General features: G+C 42.1%; 1 protein-coding gene across 2 annotated transcripts in view; it reads left to right on the top strand.

Moving 5' to 3' along the window:
* Positions 1-19,351, top strand: part of cdk14 (cyclin-dependent kinase 14) — a 141,378-nt gene that overhangs the window by 16,306 nt on the left and 105,721 nt on the right. The window contains exon 1 of one of the 2 annotated variants that reach the window (XM_044033117.1): positions 17,504-17,740. The exons of the other annotated variant lie outside the window; for it this stretch is intronic. The gene's annotated coding sequence lies outside the window, so the exon portion shown is untranslated. Of the gene's footprint in view, positions 1-17,503; positions 17,741-19,351 lie in introns of those variants that run through there. 2 annotated transcript variants of the gene reach the window in all.

Genomic DNA, 19,351 nt, shown 5'->3' with positions numbered 1-19,351 from the left:
CAAAAACGTCTGGTGATGTAGTAGCATGAACAGAAATTAGTAAATATTTTAAAATCCATCCTCTGAGTGGTTGAAACAGTAAAATCTACCTTATCTTTGAAATGCATTTATGAATTTAACCAAATCACACACACTTATTCTCTTCCATGTGATCTGTTAATGTAATAATGTAATATTATTCACTTTCCTTTCACTGAGCCTCACTTTAAGCTATTTAAAGTCCCTCTGGGGTGCCTCACCTCCTACTTAAAAAAAACCTTGGCACTAATTCTTATTGGCTGCTGCCTGCTCGTTCATCTGAGCTTCCTTCCCTTTGATTTAATTTACACATTTCTAATGACTGAAGTCCGAATTTGAGCTCTGAAGTCATTGACCTTGCATCCATTTTCTCCACACCCCACAGCTTAGGTCAGGAACAGAGTAGTGAAGGTTCAGGACCTTAGAAATAAAACCAATTTCCTTCAGTTGCGGTTGAAAGGGTAGTACATGCTAAAATTCTCCTGTCCCAATTTTAGCATGTAGCCGTTTAGCTTCTGTGAGCTCATTAGCTTTTATCGTAGCACACGCGTTTGCCTCCATATGACTCTATTCACTCACCCTTTGCAGCTAATCCTGACTGACTGACGGAGTGTCACAGTTAAGTTGTCGCCGCCGGTCATGTTTATTCGCCTATGACAGTCTGATTTGTGACAGCTGCTTGCTAATCTGCACATGTTTCTCGGATGAGAAATTCAGCCAGACCGGTGATGGCTGAGGTGAAAGTGACTTGAAATATGAAGGAGCGCATATTTATTTATTTAAAGAAAAAAAAAAAAAAGAAAAAGCTAATTAATTTTAGCTTTTCCATCAATCTGAGGTTGTTTCAATTTGTAAGATTGTGTTCACTCACGCCAGCGTCAAGGTCCCAAATAGCTCATTCTAAAAGAGATGTGGTGAATAGCACATATTATAGGTCTGAGTCCTTTTATATCTAGCTTGATTTGGCAGTTTGAACAGCTAAGACATCTGATGTGATTTTGATCGGATTTAAGCAGAGCCGTTTCAATCTGAATGCCTCTGAAGAGACAGAAGTTAATTGGATATGCGTAATTGAAGATAAATCAGAAGAAATATTGCACCACAGCTCCACATAACCATTTGGGACAGAAACAGGCACAGATTTCTGTCCATTTTGTTTATTTTTTAGTAACTATAGAAATCCATGTGTATCACTAGACTTGACAATGTCAATATGGACACATACAGATTGGATCCGATCACTTGCAATATATAATGTGAACAGTTGGTCAGGAAGTTCAGATTCTGATTGGATATGCTTACAAATCTGATTTGGACTACAGTCTAAACAAGGCCTGGTGGTAAAGTGGCCTTGCTGAAATTTCATATCACAATCTCTTTAATGCACAATGATGCACTTTGAAATGTTATCAAGACTTTTATTTTCTGAGTGTAGCATGGATCCACATTAAAAGGCGAGACAGACTATTAGTAAAAAAAAGGACATTAAACGTTGCTAGGTCTAATTTGTTTCATTAGGAGATCGTGTGTGTCTTCACGATCGATCACAAAATAAAATGATCACATCAGGCTCCCCCTGCAGGAATAGCGCCTCATTATAAATTTTGAGTGGTCTAATCGTATCTTTAATTAACCCTTCACTAAATGGCCCTGGAGGCAACCTAATGGATTAAATGTTGCTGAGATATTAAAATGCAAATGGAGGCGAGGGGGCTGGCCTGGTGGGCCTCTGTTGCGACGCATGCAGTGATGATGAGGTTGGATGTGATGTCACATCCATCATGTTGAAGGCTGTGGAACTTCCCCATATGCTCCGCGGCTCAGTGTTGTTGGTGTTTGCTAGCAGGGAATCGGCTCTGACTGTTCTCCTGAGGAGGTGATGGAGGAAGGTGATTCTAGGAAATGAGCTATAATAAGGCTAATGGAATGGGGATATAACTGTGAATCGGCCTGACGGTTATGCTGTGGGTTTAGCGGGTTAAGCTGGCAGTCGTGCCGATTGCTCATTACCCTTGCAGATTTTACTCAAAGTAGGAGTGAACGCCTTAACCCCTGCTGACATGTAATGTTCATTACACTCACCAAAAGGAATATACGAAAACGATCATTCTGCATCTTTGGAAATGAAATGTCACCTCCTACTGAGGATGATTCACATTGGAATCGATACCTTTACCTTGACTTTTGGTACCTTTTTTTTGGGGTGCTTTCTCCTCTTTCTAATGACAACAAATCTAGTTTAAGTTGTGAGAATTAAGTCCAAACTTTTCAATTCCACCAGCAAAAAAAAAAGCTCACTCATGCACATCCAAAAACAGCCCCGTCAGGCTCGTTTGAACTCCCTCTGACCCGAGTGTGCTCTAACTCACAGTTACAGGTTCAGCAGTTCAGGATTCTTTGTAGCACATGAAGCCGTAGCAGCTGCGCACGCCACCCTCAACATAATTTAGCGTGAATTGGTACTCTGCAGCACCGATATAATTCAGGCGGTACCATTAAAGGTACTGAGTTTGAGTCCATTGTAGGTGTTTTTTTTCTGGGGGTGCAATGTATTTGGTACTTTCTTTTGCTTGGTCCACCTCATTGAGGATTCAGCTCCATAAATAATTAAACTGTCGAGCACAATTCATAGTGTGCAAATAGGAAATGGCACCTAGTATTTATTCATTCATTCAGTCACTCGGCAGCCCATAGCCAAGCGGAAGGGGAGCTTGGCTTGTGATTGAAAGGTTGCCAGTGTGAGTCCCCTCCAGCAGGTCAAAGGCTGGGGTACCCCTGAGCATGGTACCCAATCACCATTTCTCATTGTTAATTGGACACTCTGAATTGACCCCAGCCACAGGGGAGGCCACATCCAGTGTACTCCTTGTGCCGGTCCCAAGCCTGGATAAATGGGAGGGTTGCGTCAGGAAGTTATCTCCGACATAAAGTGGTGGAAGCCGAGAGACAAAAAACCAATTCATTCAGTCACTCATTCTCCGCTGACTCTGCTAACTCTTTAGCCCTCTGTCTTGCTTGCTCACACACACAAAAGACCATTTCTGGACTGTTATAACATGTTAGCAAACACTTGCTTTTAGCTTCAGCAGCAACATGAGCATGGGTCCTGTCAACTGAAGAACATTTACGTCCAACATTTATGCTACAAAATGTGAACAAAGTGAGAAAAAATGATAATAAAAAAAAGAGTCCGCACTCGACTCATTAAAATGCGGGAGAAACATGGTAGAACCTTTTTTTTGCCCATAACATTGATTAGACATCTTCACGCCTCCATGGTTATAGAAAGACTTAAAAGACTTAATTAATAATGTTGGAAACTCTAATGGACATACAGTTGAGGAATATGAGCGAATAACAGTTAAAATGGGAGGATCTTGGAGGTGGCAGGCAGCTGTACAGAGCTGGAGGCACTCGCCTCTCATGTTGATATTGATGATTAAATGTTTCGCAGCAGCTGGTGCGTATATTGCAGCATCTAATCAGCCCTGAATGATGGCGGCGACACACTCTGTCTCCTCATTCAAGCCGCATTTAAATCGGAGCAAACAGGCATAAACATGGATGATATGCGTCGACGGCCCGAGACCTCTGTGCTCTACAGATGTACCAAACTCACAACAGAAGCCAGTGTGAATATTTAATAAGCACGGCAAGACGTGCTGACATGACCGCAGACTGCTGAATAAATGGAGTGCTAATTAAGCAGCTCATTAAATCAAACACAATACGTGTACATTAGGTCGCACATAAAGCCTTCAGCGCTTTAAGTATCACTTTGACCTGAATAAACTGCAGCCATGTTAATTATGAGACATGGCTGTAACAATGGTAATTGTTGACCATAAAGCCATGGTTTTTGTCCGGCCCCCGTCGGAGCTATTCAGATGAAACTCGGCACAAGAATAAATGTGTCTATTGGCCTTTGTTTTTTCAAATAGAATATTGTTCAGGAGTGCCGAGTTCCATCCATCTATAGAGCTCCAGATGTCACGTTTGTTTGCCGCCACCATGTTGACAGGAAAAGCCATGAATTCATGGATATTGGGCAACAAGTTGTAGAACTTGACAGGTACTATTGTTGTGTTTGCATCATGTTATGGTTCGTAAGGTTTGGAATGGTTTGGAATAGTAAAGTCCTGGGTCAGGCTTGTGTTTCACCTGAGAACAACCTACTTGGTAGGTGGAGTGTGGGCTGTGCCTGATGGCCACGCACCGTGACACTGTACAGAGAATAATGGAGGACATCCAACATTTTCTTCTTTGTGGCTGTTTTTCCCAACAAGAGAAGCAAGCTGTATGAGGATAGACTGTCATACTGTACCATTCTACTCTGGTACCCCAAGGGAAGTATGACAAGAAGTCGAATGGTAGGGGTCCTGTCGTGTAGTGATTACGTGACCCTTATAAAGAGTACGGAAACAATCGGTACAGTCATGTTTCCACTCCTGCAGTATTCCCACATCTTTTAAATTTACTTTGTCCTACTCTGGAGAACGCCAAGACGTTGCAATTAAATCTTCGGGGATCTACGGGGATCCGGTAAAATCTTCTCCCCTTTGAGTTCATTGAATATTTTAGCTTCTTGTGACATTCATTCATTTCTACTTTTTATGAAAACAACCCACAAAGAGACGAGCTGTCTGACTTATTGCCTGGTATATGTCCTGCTGGTTCTATACTTCTAGTTCTATACAGATTTTAACGGTGCAGCTTTTTGCCGAAATGGCGTTGCTTTGGTTCCGAGTGTTGCATGAAGGGAATCTTTTAAGTGTCCAGAGGGGAACTTTTAGTCCTATGACATTTTTTAGAAAAGGCTAAACGTTTTTATGTTTTTTTATTTTAATTGAAACAAATTGTCACCGTTAAGCCGAGAAATGTCTCACACAGGCATGGAACACGAAAGGCATATAAACGGTCTCTATATCTTCAGCGTACATTTGACTCTGACTGGTTAACACTTCTCAATAGAATCCATTTCTGCGCATCACACAGCAGCACAATAAGCCCACGACAGCGTGAGGCGGCCATATGACAATCACTGTTTTTCTTCTGCTGCAGACAAACAGCAAAAAGCTGCTTTGTTGACAGGCTCCCTCGCTGCATCTGATTTGGCAACAAAGAGCGTCTTTCATCCTCGGTGGCTGTGCTGCTATCTGCAGGAGGCTGCAACCTTCCCATCCTTCCCCACGACCACAGCCTGAGGATTCAAGGCTGGGCAGCTATTTGAGATGCAGCGCTTCACATTCATGTCCACACAACACCAGTTTAACCCAGACTGCTCTGAGATTTAAACTTCTGCCGCTGGAACAAGTAAAGGAGATGCTTTTATTCTTCAGTTATTTGCCCCCTTGTGTGCTAAATTTAGATTTTAAATTTAGATCTGATTTTCAGCGAGCGGGCCTTTTTTGGGCAGTGAAATTCTGAACCTTAAATTGCGGTTTTGAAGTTGAGTTTCCATATTTACTTTTTAATAGCAACGCTCTAAAAACAGTAGGTAATGTTTCCCAACCATTTAGGCAGCGCTTGGACCTCAAATGGAGACTTAAACTCCTCCACCATGTCTTGATTTATTTTCAGTCCTAGTCATTTGCCAGTCCAGTCAGATTAATAATAAAAAGAAGTAAGAATATAAACATGTTTGGACTATTAGCATATTTGAATAATATGCCCATGAGGAGTACAGTCACATGACGTCTCATGAGTGTTGGCTGCATAGAACTGCTTCTGCCACACTGCAGTCAGGCATGTGGACAGATTTTAAGATAAAAAGAAGTGAAAGCAAAACAGACAAAGTCAATAAAAAGCAGCCAGCAGCAGCAGCAGCAGCAGCAGCAGCATCGGTGTAACTGAATCATGATGTGTGGCTTTTATTTCCTCCTTTTATGGGAACAGAAAGGCATAATCAGAGATGTCATTGACAGCCTAGTGAATGCTAGAGATGCTTGATTCTGAATCTTGGTGCACATAACGATCCCCCCCCCCTCCAATTTCTTTTAATTCAGCGACCTGAATCTGCAAGTCAAACACATTCCTGTGGGTTTAAGTGCAGCCAGCACAACATTAGTGTGTTGTGACATTAATATGAGACATGATAAAGTCTTACTGGGCCATCCGTAGTGTTCAGACTGATCACTCACTGTTCAATCCTTCATGAGACTCATTGCCATCTGCTGGCCAAGCTAAGCCCTAATCCTGGCTTTACTCCTGTCATTGTGAGAGTATTTACAGCACTGACAAGCATCAAGTCAAGCTCGGGTCAGTTTAGCTTCAGAAGTCACACTTGTGCAGCGCCGCGTGCTTTTTTGCAACCTAAGCTCTTAAAAAGGGACATTTCTCCGTTCTAACCCGAGGGTCTGGCGCTGTTTGCTTTACGACGACAACGACTCTACGAACGGCTCGCGGAGCTTTTTGAAATTCTGCAACAGCCCCGTCTGTTTTATGTGCCAGTGCTGTATCATCCTGCTCATTTGCATTCTGATGCTTGTCTGCAGCACAAAGCTGTAGTTAATCCTTCATGGAAAGCAAACTGATGAGCTTTTTGACCACTGATAGTGAAAGTAATCGTCTGTAGGGCTCCGACTACGGTGTTTTTTTTTTTTTTTATCAATCACCTTTTTGATTTATTGGTTAAACGTTGGGTCGGTAAAATGGCCGGACATCTACGGGACAACACTGACTTTCCACCAGGCCAAAAACACAAGGCACCCAAAGAGAAATGCACAAAAGCATACAGAAATTTACATTTATGTTGTTTTTTTTTATTATCCTGCTTATTCAGCAGTGCAATACTGAAGACAAATGACCTGTAAGGTTATACAGCCTTTCTGAGGCCAACAGCTCGTATACACTGTATAGGGGACGTAATCTGTCTCTGCCTATCACATGCACTTTCCTTGCGACCTGAAACTCACAGGTCATTTTCATGGCCATTTCAATTCTCAGGTGTTTGTTTAATGTTCATTCATAACGACCAAGTACCAGGCGATTACATTTAAGTTGAAGTACTCTCTGAACTGGTCCAATAATGAAAGAACCACTCTATTTGATGTGTCTCAAATTGCACATGTAGTCACTGCAAACCCTTCTTATACCGCTTAACATTCTGGTATAAAGGTGAGTGACTCGTTTCTCGTTGGCAGTAGAGTCGTTGGCCTCTCTGTGATTTTCCCCAGCTGAGGTTGAGCACCCTGTGACCCTAATAAATAGAGCTTAGCTCTCATATACTTGTCATTACGGTAGCCCTCAGGACAAGATGCACCAGCGCGTTTGTGACGTCGGCTTCTCGGTAATGTAGTTCCTACACGGTGAAAGTTGTCTTGGAAAAAGGGGCAGAAGCACTCGCTTATGGAACATTTTTTGACACTTCTATAGCTGTTTAAAACCTCCATGTCTATTGCAGACGGGGGAGTGAACGGTGATTGTATCCATTCCCTTTGTAGAGAAAAGATAGATGATACCAGGTGTTCGTGTTTTTTTTTTTTTTGACCAGTTGAACAGCTGTGTTGGAATTTCATCATAGTTGAGCATTTGTTCTACCACTGAAATCCCTTCGCCGTTAACGATCAATCTGTGTTTCCTGAAAGTCAGAACATATTCCAGTTTAAAATGCTGAAATCACAAAACTTGTTGCTCTGATAAACATTGAACACTGATGAATTGATCATTAAATCAAAGTAGTCGTCAATGAATCGTCGCAGCCCTCGTCTGAAGGCTCCTCCCCTGAGGGCGACCTGTTGTTTTATGAATCGCTCCCAAATTAATTGCAGCACTGAGCTCGTGAGACAAAATGTTTTCCAATAAGAACTTTCATTTGTGATTCCCTGTGTGTGTGTGTGTGTGTGTGAGATTTTATTCTCCTCTGCTATTGATCGGCCGGGCCCCGAGGTGGCGGGCAATTTGGGAGTGTGCCGTATGCTTAATAATGATGGATTGATGGAGGGGGCAACCGTGGAGGCTCTCTTCTGGAGAGAAGCCACAGGCATCAGCACCAGCGTGTTCCTACTCTCGAGATACGAGCAGTGTGTGGGGAGGACAGTGGACAGATGTGCCGTCTGAGTCTGAGGGGAATGTAGGCCAGGCAGCGGCGTGAATACCACTGAACATTTGTCTACATTTACACACACACACACACACATGCGCACATCAACACACTGACACATAAACTCATATAAACAGCTGGGCCACTAAGAACTGAGAGTATGCGTTTCATCCTCTCGAGGTCAGTCGGTTGTTCGTCATGGCGGGAGTTAAGTGGATATGGTGTTTCTGTGGCATTATTCGCCTTTGTCCTTGTCAATCACTTGGCACTTTTATTCGAGAGGTAGGTGCCAGTTTCTTGTCTTGTGTGTGTCCGTGTGGATGTTTTTAAATTCGCAATGTCATCAGCGGGACGGAAAACACACTGGTGTGCATTCTCTGTAGTTTTTCAGCTTTGAAGAACTGTGTGTGTCTTTGCCCGCGTTGGGTGTGCAGCCAATTACAGCGTGGAGGCAGCATGAGGTTATGCCTCAGCTCTGAGTGTGAAAACATTGAGCTCATTTTAATAGCTACCTGATGTGTGGAGCCCGCCGCTCCACTGCAGCTGTAATGAGATCCACTTTCTCTGGCACTTTCTGCCTCTTGACCTTGTTGACTAAACGCACGGCTCAGCGCCGAGCGTCCTCTTGTGACATATGTAAAACTGCTGTTAATGTGACCCGATCTGATCCGCACGCATGTGTTTTCTTTCGCTCCTTTTGTTTTCCAAGCTTTCTGAATTATTTTATTTCCTCTGCGCTCACTTCGGAGTAGTGAGATAAGTTACTTATGCGCCGTCGTTGGCGACAACTGGAGTTTTTGGCTTTTTCGTCCGCCTATTTTGTAAAAACAAGAACTTATTGAGGTCATTCTTTAAATTTTGGGCACTTACAGTATATTCTCTTGCAGTGAAAGATGTTTTTTTGGTGGTCCGATGTCAAAGTCACTCTGACTTCACACGAAAGCCATGATGGAATCCTTTCAATCATGCCTTTCATTCATTTATTCATTCATTCATTGGACACAGGGATGAACTTATTAGGTGGTGGTGGTTAAATGTCAAGGTCACTGGGACCTGATCCAGTGTCCTGATTAAGTTATGTGTCCCTAACTTTATCCTATAGTACTATAGTGATCAACCAACTAGATCAAAAACAAAACAAAACAGTGATAATCGGTTGGTTGGTGTTTAATGGTAGTTGAGAATTATGGCACTTGTACTTAAAAAATATCGCTTTTATTTTGGAAAAACTGTAGTGGAAACACATCTTTAGTTTGTCTCCTCCTTCACAGTGAGCAGAAACGTCTTCATTTAATTCAAGTGAAGATTGTAACAGCCCCTATTTATTTATTTTTTTTTAATTTATGTGGGAAATATGCTCCGCTCATGTATTTATCACATCAATACAAGCACTTATTTAGAAAGGGACTTTCCACCAACACTGTTTTAATTGAAAACATGATGAGCACGTGAGTGCAGCCAGAAACGTCAGAGTGGTGTTGAAGTGTGTGTGTTTTTCATTTAGCTCACTTTCTGACTCGCCACAGAGACATCCATAGACGGTGAGAATGGATGAGGGAATGAGCGAGTGACTTTTAGACACGATGTTGGGCTCAGATTTGAACTATTGGTGACTGAAGTGACCTCAGTCAGAGGGAGTTTCATTTCACATGGACACAGTCGTTAACTGATTGGAATTTGGTGGTTAAAACATATTTTTTTTTTGCTTTGTGGACACAATACGCCAGAATGCCTTGAGGGAATCTTCAACAGGGGATGAAATATTCACATTATGACCAAAGTTCTAGTTTTCTACTTGAATTTTTTCATGCTCTGTCACACTAACGATGAATGTTCCCTCACAGTAATGAGCGGGGTTCATTTTCTGGAGGGAGGTGAATTGGCCGAAGCAGTTTAGTGGAGGTTTCTGTAATGCACCGTCCTTTTCAGTGCACTGACAGAGCTGGACTTGTGTGTCAGATTACATGTGAAGCGTGCACACACACACACACACACACACACACACACACACATGGTGGTGAGGGGTGTGGCATTTCCAAAAAAAATCCAAATGTCCCTCAAGTACAGCACTGCACCATCTGGACAATTGGTGTCATATTTCTTTGGAAGCATGGCGCGCACATGATCTCCAGTTATTGGGTTTTGATGTTTGGTCTTTCTAATAATAACTCACACAACAGTTTTAGTCAAATTGTAAAGCAATAATCACAATTGAAATAAAACAATAGGCTTCTGCTAAACCTTCCTGAAGTTATGGGAATTAATAAAAATAAACTAAAATGTCCTAATCTATCTAGATAGTTAATTTATATATCTATATAAATGCAACATGTATTTTAATTGTATAATTTTGCATGCATGTCGGCTTATGACAAAACTAAATGTTTATGACACAGTTAACCCTTTTTAAACTATCCAACATTTCCAGGTTCCTTTTAATTCCCATAGTGTTTCCTATTTGGAATTTCCAAAATTCCCGAACGAAAGTTCCCATGCAAGGTTTCTGTAATTTACCAGGAATTTTCCACCCTGTTGCAACCCTAGCTTCTATATTATTGTTGGCAATGTTGCGAGTCAAGGAAGTAAATCATATGTGTCAACCGGTGCAACTTTTCCATTTCTTAAAAAAAAAAAAAATTCTTCTGGTTTCTTGTGTACCGTTAATAATTAGATACATTTTGTCCATAAAAAAACGATAAGTTTGGGCGATTGATCAAATATATCGTCCACCGCCAGTTGATTTGTGCTGATTTCTTTTTTTGTGTGCATTTTTTCCCACTTGATGCTGCCAGTGTAATGTCTTCCTCCTTGAGAATTCAACATTATAAATAATTCAACTGTCAAGTATAATTCAAAGTGTGCCTGAACAGGAACTGGCACTTATTAGTGTACATATTTTATTGTACATATATATTCATTTATTCAGACCCTCCTGACCTTGGTCGCTCTCTTTTTCACTCTTTCACTTTCTCAGTGTGCCTATAATGTGATTTTAAAACGTGATGTGTAATAATGATAATATCAATAATAACTGTATTTGCAGAGGCGTTTTCAAGCGAATGAGCCAAAAAAAGTCCTTTATTTAAAGCAAATGGTAAGAAAATGTATGACATATGTGTAAAAATCGCATGAATTCACACATTCATGCATAGATAAACATGTACAGCTGTGCATAAACTTACACACTGTGTCTGTACTGCACTGTAAAACTCACTGTGGACCTGCTTTAGTTATTCATTAATGAAAATATGAACAATTACAACTAACATGTCCACTTTTTCTTATTTGTCAAAATCGCTAGGGGACACAGAAAAAGATTGTAGTTTCTCTTGTAGTTTAGGATTATGTGGTTGATGTTTGACAGCTTTTCCATGTCGGTGTCTCCTCCAAACTCCAGGTGGTTGATCACTAAAATTCAGAGTGGTGCAAACAAGCCGATAGCCTGAAGGCTAACCCTAAGGCAATTAGCTTGTTTGCACCGCTCTTAATCTCTGACCGGCAAACGATGGGAATTCACTGCTTGTCCTTTACTTGTTTTTACTGCACATCCCGGTACCATTTAGCACCATAAAAAAAGAGAGTAATTTACAAGTCTGTCATTTATTTTCCAACTAAATACTTAACACAAATAGCGCTAGCAGTACTGCTTCACTCGGTAAGAAGGGGGTGTGGTCTATGGCTGTGCCACGCAGGGCAGCGAGCGCAGTGCATTCTGGGAGTTGTTGTCGTTCATCTACATGAGCCAAAAATACATTTTCTGCCTTTCTCGGCCAAGAAGGCACTTACTTCAAATATTATTTCACATTTCTACGACATAAATGACCCAGTTTTAATAAACATGCATCTGTCCAGCGGTGAATTAATCCTTTAAACAATATTTTGCAGGTTTTTTTTTCATTTGTTTTTGAAATTCTATAGCAAAGGTGTGGATTTCGAGAGAGTAGAATCAGACGAGGATATCCAGGTCAGAGACATTCATCACTTAGTTGAGGTCATGGATGTGGATCAGTGGTTAGCCTCCACGATCATGTGACTCCGCTGAATGAATCCTATTAAGAGGCTGATGTGGACGAGGAAGCGGCTGCACATGAACCCCGCATGTGCTTTTTTCTTGATTGCTCAAGAGACCGAGACTGGAAAAAAAAAACCACTCCAGGTGAAAGTGGACATTTCTGACAGGAACAGGAAAAAGAGAGTTGACGCTTGTGCTTGTTGTGTTAAAGGACAGTGGCAGAGATGGATGACACCATGGTTGATGACATGTCTCTTGCCTGCGGGTTGCATCTTTTCCATCCCATTACAGTCCCGTAATCCACCATGCATTCATTACACAATGTGACGTGCGCCGAAAATTGATATTATATACTCTGACACACGTTGCCACGAAGAATTTATTCGAGCCGGCTCACACGGTTTGACAGGTAATGAACCTGCAAGGTCATTATCACACAATGCCAAGACACCAGTGGAGAGAAGGAGAGTGAGAGGGAGGGGAATGTTGATAATCAGTTGATTATTTTCTCGAATAATCTAGTACATGTTTGGTCCATGAAATGTCAGAAAATAGGGAATAGACAGGTGCATGTTTTAAATCACGTCATCACAACATCCTGTTTCGGTCATTTTGGTTTGGTGTCGAGCAAAGTCAGCTACGGCAGATTTATTTCCAAATAAGATACTTTACTCTCTTATCATCATCCTCTTCCTCAGACTGGTATAGTGACATTAGATTAAGATGCAGCGAGAGTTATGGTGGTAAATCCCTCAGCTCCACTACGATCACATACCTTTGTGTATGCAGTAGAACAGTATTTCTAATTTTCCTCGAAGTGCCACCAGAGGAAGCTTGCGTACCACTGGTGGTACATGTACCACAGTTTAAGAACCATGGCCAAATTTGAGGGAAATAATAAAAATACATTATATACAGTATATTTCTCTAGCTTACCTCAGTGTGCACCTTTGTCTAAGCATCTTTCCTATGCAGGCTCTGCATTGTCTCTCTCTGCCCTGTCTCACCTTTTACCCCTTGACGGATCCCCCACTCAGCCCTGTGGCCTGTGTACAGAGAGTGTGTGTGCGTGTGTGTGTGTGTGTGTATGTGTGTGTGTATTTTCTGCATCTGCCTCCATCTGGTGGCAGAGCAATTTCTGTGTAATATTGAATAATGAATGACCCACAGCCATCCCCCCACACTCACACACACACACACACACACACACACACACACACACACGATTCCGTACCATGCTCTCACAGGTCAAGCTGTGCATATGTGTGTGTGTGTGTGTGTGTGCGTGTTATGGTTTTAACTGATCATCGTCTGCTGTGGATTGGAAATCAACCCTTGTTTAGATCCAATCTGAGCCAATCTTATTGTGGATTTCACACCTTCCTGCCTGAGCGGAACACAGTAGCCATGGTGTGGTTCCTGTAGCAACAAGCCTGTCAGTCAAGGTCATCCAAGACACAGAGAGTGAGAGAGAGGGAGAGAGAGAGAGAGAGAGGGAGAGGGGAGAGCGAGAGAGCTAAGAAAAAAACAGGGTTAGAGTGAGTCTAGGTGAGAATGTGAACAAAGGAAAAGTCGTATCTTTGGTATTTTGTAGTGAGAGTGCAGAGTGATTTAAGAGAACAATGCTGGTGAAAGGGTCAAAGTTATACTGACAGATTTTCATACATTTGTATCAGTTTGAGGTGTGATCTCTGTGTCATTAACAAAAGATGTTCCCCAAAACACATTTTTTCATTAAATTTCATCAACATCTGATGCTGACATTAATCACACAAGTATTCCCCGTTATATCACAACTATATATTTATAAAAAAAATAAATAAATAAATGCCACTATCTTGATGAACACATACAGCTGAAATATTATGTTTATTTTATTATGTGCAGGGGGGCAACTGAATGCAGCACTTAACTTAACCACTGTCCCTTTCCCTTTCACTCAAGAAAGGAGGACAAGAAACTCATCACTTGTTTTAATATTGAATCACATTAAATCCAAATAATGGAATTGTGACAAAAGATTATCATTGTAGCCTGAGTGATACGTGCCTCACTTATCACTAAGTCACTATATGTATGATATATCTGTATCTGTGTTAAAATGAAAATTGTAGTCTTTAAATCCTTATGGATGCCACCGTCCTGTACCGCCAAATGAAGAAGAACGGCTCTGTCCACACAAACCACATCCATGAACCCACAAAGCATCAGGAGGAAAAACAAAGAGAGAGTGTGTGTGAGTGGAAAGGCTCTTGATGGCTACCGTTTCCTGACATGCTTTGCAAAGGGAGGGGCGAGCGGATTAATCCTTTGTTTGTTAAACTCTGCCGTTTCGCCATTAGATGTCACTAATTCTTACACATTCTTACACATTATTCCGTGCATACGAAAGTTTTATTTCTCTGGAATTTTATCCCTGAACTTCATGTATACCTCTACCCGGTAGGTGAGGCATTTTAAGATGTTTTATTATATCACAGGTGTGCCTTGGACTGGTCACAATAAAATAAGAAGCCACTCTAACGTGTGCACACCCGTCCACCAGATCTGTTGCTTGTGAACCTCTCTTCTCCCATTAGCTACCTCCAATGCGGTTCCTAATGGTGCTTTTCCAATATACAGTTCTAGCACTTACTCTGCTGCCTCAACGTGGGCGGGGCCGTCATTGCACGGCTGCACGAAACTGCCGTGATGTTCATTTATACAAGACACAAACTGGTGACGAGCAAAACACTTGTTTTGAATCAGAATCATCAAAGATTAGTTCAGTCACTTCCTGCATCCCCGGAGCAGAGACTCCGTCTGAAGCGACATTATGGCTGAACGGGATGTTTTTCGGCTCATGATCGCTGGCTTTCAGCATTGCTGATGCTGAAAATTCCAGACTCATCGGTTAAATATTGCGATTTCAGAAATGTCCTTGATAATTGTTGGACAGTAATGGTTTGTTTGATTGGATTCTTGTGTCGGACGTCATGACTCTTCCAGTGATGACACGCTCTCCCAATCGGTGGCCGGCAGTCTGTTGATGTCACATTTTAGAATCAGATCAGCCTGTTTCGAACCTCGCCAGAGCAGGTACTAAAAAAGCAATAGATACCAGGTACTATCCCTTATGGAAAATCAAAAAAAAACTAGTAGAATCAAGCTCAGTTGTACTCAGTTCATCCAGTTGGTTTGCATAACTAATTTATCATCCATGTGTTGTATATCTTCTCCTTTCTTTTCCCGTGTTCTGTTTTCATTTGTGGTAGTGAGGAGAGAGATGAGTTGGCCTGAAATGGGATCAGTGTTGTGGTATAGCAGCCTGTTTAGATCAAAATAAAGCATTACTCTGATACTTTGAACCCTGGGTCAGTGCTCAGATAGGTTCACATGGTTGCTGCGTTGTGTCGTGCTTGTCATACACATACGGTTATCCTTCAGTTATTTTCTTCCTCTGCACTTCTGTTTGTTTAAAAATCACTCCCCCCCATCAATCAGACTTATCTTGCACGCTTTTCAAGTTTGAAAGGATGATTTGCTATTTGAGCTGCTGTTGGCCCATTACTGTGAAAAATCTCTGCAGAATATACTACATGACCTGACCCATCATGTAGCCATACTCTTACTGTGGGAGTGGAGCGGGTGGAGCGGGTGTAGTAGAATCCACATGTATCGCATTTTTTTTGGAGACCTGAAACAGTATTTTTTGAAAAGTGGGAAAATCTCCAAACGAATGACGTTGCATTTTTCGTGTAGACAATGAATATGCTACTTGATGGGAAAATGATGACGTCATAATCCCAGACATTCACTGTCCCCATCGTCGTCATTGTTGTCGTCTTCATACTCTTGTATTTACTGTGTTTACAACTATATCAATTCAGAGTAACTAAAGGCGTTCGATGTCACCAGAACACGTCCTATCCTCAGTAATAAGTGTTGACGATCAACAGAGAAACTGAATTGTAAAATAAGGGGAGGAGAACCGACACTATTTTTCTTGAATCAACAACACGGATTAGTGATTGACGGGGCGTCTTCTTTCTATGCTATATTTAAGACCCAGACCATTACAAAACTGTTAAATGATGTTATTAATTAATTGAATGTTGGCAGAGTTTCTTGTAAACATATACAAATAGTGGATTTGTCCCCTTGTGGCCAGACAGTTTTCATGCACTTCACTCAATCTGTGATTTAGGAAACTATGTCCATTTATCTGAGCAAAAACCAAGCTTAGGTCAAAGGAAATGCCCACAGAAAATGTGTGTCTGAATATTGTCTGAATGTACTGTATGAAAAGTACAGTCAGTACATCGATTTAGGGCTTCCGTCTCTGTTGTTGGTATATAAAAGAATGGATTTCCTGCAGTTATAAGGGGAAAAAAATCAAATAAAGAAGACAAGGGGGAGGAGTCCATCTTTCACACAAGACTGCCCTCCTGCTGAGAGGCTGACTCTCTGCCGCGAGGGTCGCTCGCATGAAAATTGCCAGGGAAACACCAAACGAATCGCCGCTTCCTGAATACTCTCCTATGAGACCCTCTCACAGCTGCAGGATCTTCTAACTAATGCTGATGCGATTTACCAAGAGATCTGATTTGCCAGTTTGCGGCGCTCCCCCCGTGCGTTGATCTGTTATCTCAAACATCGTCTGCTCTGGAGCAGGTCCTGCTAAGTTCATGTTACCATGGCAATTTACGCTGGTTAAGAAGTGAAACGCCATCATAAACTTGACAAAACACAGTTAGACCTGACAGTGTGTCAATAAACACAAATATGGCCTTTTGTATTCTGGGCTCTGGCAGATGATAATCAATATTCAGTATTCTAAATAGATTATCTGTTACAGAATAAATGGAGTTTCAGCGGTGTGATCTCATTATGACATTATTATTTATACTATAGGACATGTTAAAAATGGAATGTGTATTTTTTTTTTAAATATGACATCACCAAACACAGTAAGGTCAGAAATGTGTTGTTGTTGTAAAGCTGTAGTTGTTTGAATATTTGTGCATGGATACCTCAGACTGTATTGGAGCAATGAATTAATCTTTAACGGCGCTGCAGCCTGCGACGTTAGCTTATCAAGTGGCGTCCTGAAGCAAAAGAGAATATTTAATCCACCACAGCAGCTTTCACTTAGCATAGCTCAGCTCAGATTCTCACACAGTGCTGGTTGCATCACTGTAGCATCAGCTGCTAGCCATCACTGCTGCAGACACTGTTTGCTTCCTCAAACTCCTCTGGGCTGTACCATTTCCGCCGAGCAGGGGTCCTCTAGGGTTTCAGGATGTCCTCGCTGGAAGACGTTTTCTCTCCCGGCCTCCCGCGATGCACCCGTTCCTGTCCCCCCACCCCTCCATGTGCCCTCCCTCCTTGTCCCTCGCGAGCCCACGAGTTCATTGTCTCTCGGGGCTGCTGGCCAGAAACAACACAGCCTCCTAATACACTCCGCTGCCTCGGATTTCACTCCCCCCTCTGCTTATAGTACAATCTCATCGTTTCCAGCTTGCAAAGAGAGCGGAAGAGCGAGAGAGAGAGAGAGAGAGAGAGAGTGAGATAGAGAGAGAGAGGGAGGGAGGGAGATGTTTTGAGCTGGTTTGCAGGGCGAGAGGTTTGCCTGAATGCGTTCTGTCTGCTCTTTAGAGACATCCAGGTGAGCTGTTTCTTCCTGGAAGGTAAGAGGGAGACAGAGATTGTTGCTTATTGTAGTCTGCATCCGTTGTCATTACTCCCCCTATTGCTCTTGCGTTGGCTGCATTGCTTCTGTCAGTGTGTGTGTGTGTGTGTGTGTGTGTGTGCATGTGTAATTGTGCATCCCCAGGCATGCCACACACACACACGAACTGTACAAGGCAATGTGCAGACGTGCCAGCATTCATTCATTCAGTCATTCATTCATTTACAAAGCAGATATAGGTTGCAGTTCTGTGTGTGTGTGTGTGTGTGCGTTATGTATGCACGAGTGTCACTGTTGTGTCTTGTGTTTTGGAGGCGCCCGGGTGTGATGATGAGTTCTTATGCTAGCATGACAGCTATTAAGTGGAGAGCCCACCTGAGTCCCAGTGCATCCCCAAGAGGGAGCATGTGACAAGTGACTCTTGCACGTTTTCTCAGCCCAGAAGGACAGAATGCAGGTTCTGTTTGGCGGACGTGGTGGAGAGAACAGTGACAGGCCATTCACCATCTGTGGCAACATTTTTTTGACGCGTAGTGAGGCTTTCTGCTGGGCCATAAGCAGCTCTTTGCGTTGACAGTAGGCCAGCCTCTTTGCAAAAAAGAAAAAGAAAAAAAGAGAGAGTGGAGGAGAGCGGAAGAACACATGTGGAGTATCGGTAGTATCATGTGTTTGAGAGAGGATAAGTGTTGTCAGGATACAAGGGCCAAGTGTTAAGGCAAAAGCTGTTTTTACCTGATCGTCATAGAAAATCATAGAGGTTGTTTCAAAAATTCAAGAAACAAGCGCTTGTTACAGCTTCTTATTCTATTTTTGTTTGGTCTTGCACACATATTAGCGTGTTTTGTGGCGGCTACACTTGTACCCTGTCTAAGGCGCGGGGAATGTTTTATGGGGGACAGATGGCAACCGCTCTTAGCCTCAAGGGTTTGGTATACTTCAAAAGAATGAAGTTTGTGCAAAGTGTTTGTTGAGCCACTTCTAAAGGCGGCCATGTTTATACCTGTTGACAACACTGAAAGCTAGGACACACACAGTCTGCTGTCGTCGCACCGCGTTGACATGATGAAGAGTACAAATGGGAATAAGAGTGCATACTCGGAGACATTCTCACCAGAAGGCATTCATGAAAGGGAAGTGTAAGGCCTGACTACTGCGACTGTGTTCAGGGTTGCTTAAAAATAACATGTTCTATGTTTGCTTGGATTATAAAAAAAATGTAGGCCAGGGAGTCAAAAATAGGCGAGCAAAAAATGCACATTGGTGTGTTTTTAACGATTCAAATGGCAGGGCCTAATTTACTCTACAGTATACCTCATGGTTGCTGTGAAGATATAAGCCAAACCACATTTTTGAGATAATCATTGTGATTCATCATGCTTGGCATATTGATTTTAGAAAACATAGCCATCAGAGATATCATTGCTGTACAATATACATACATACAGTACTTTTAATATGGAGTTGGTCGCCCCCTTTGCAACTATAACAGCTTCCACACTTCTTTGAAGACTTAGCTCAGTAGTTTGAAGTGTTTCTATGGGAATGTGTTGCCCATTCATTCTGTAGAACATTTGTGAGGCCAGGCACTGATGATGAACGAGAAGGTGCT

This window comes from Solea senegalensis, linkage group LG9, assembly GCF_019176455.1.
Source record: "Solea senegalensis isolate Sse05_10M linkage group LG9, IFAPA_SoseM_1, whole genome shotgun sequence".
In the NCBI taxonomy this organism is placed as follows: domain Eukaryota; kingdom Metazoa; phylum Chordata; class Actinopteri; order Pleuronectiformes; family Soleidae; genus Solea; species Solea senegalensis.
This window is presented reverse-complemented; position numbering and strand designations above follow the sequence as displayed.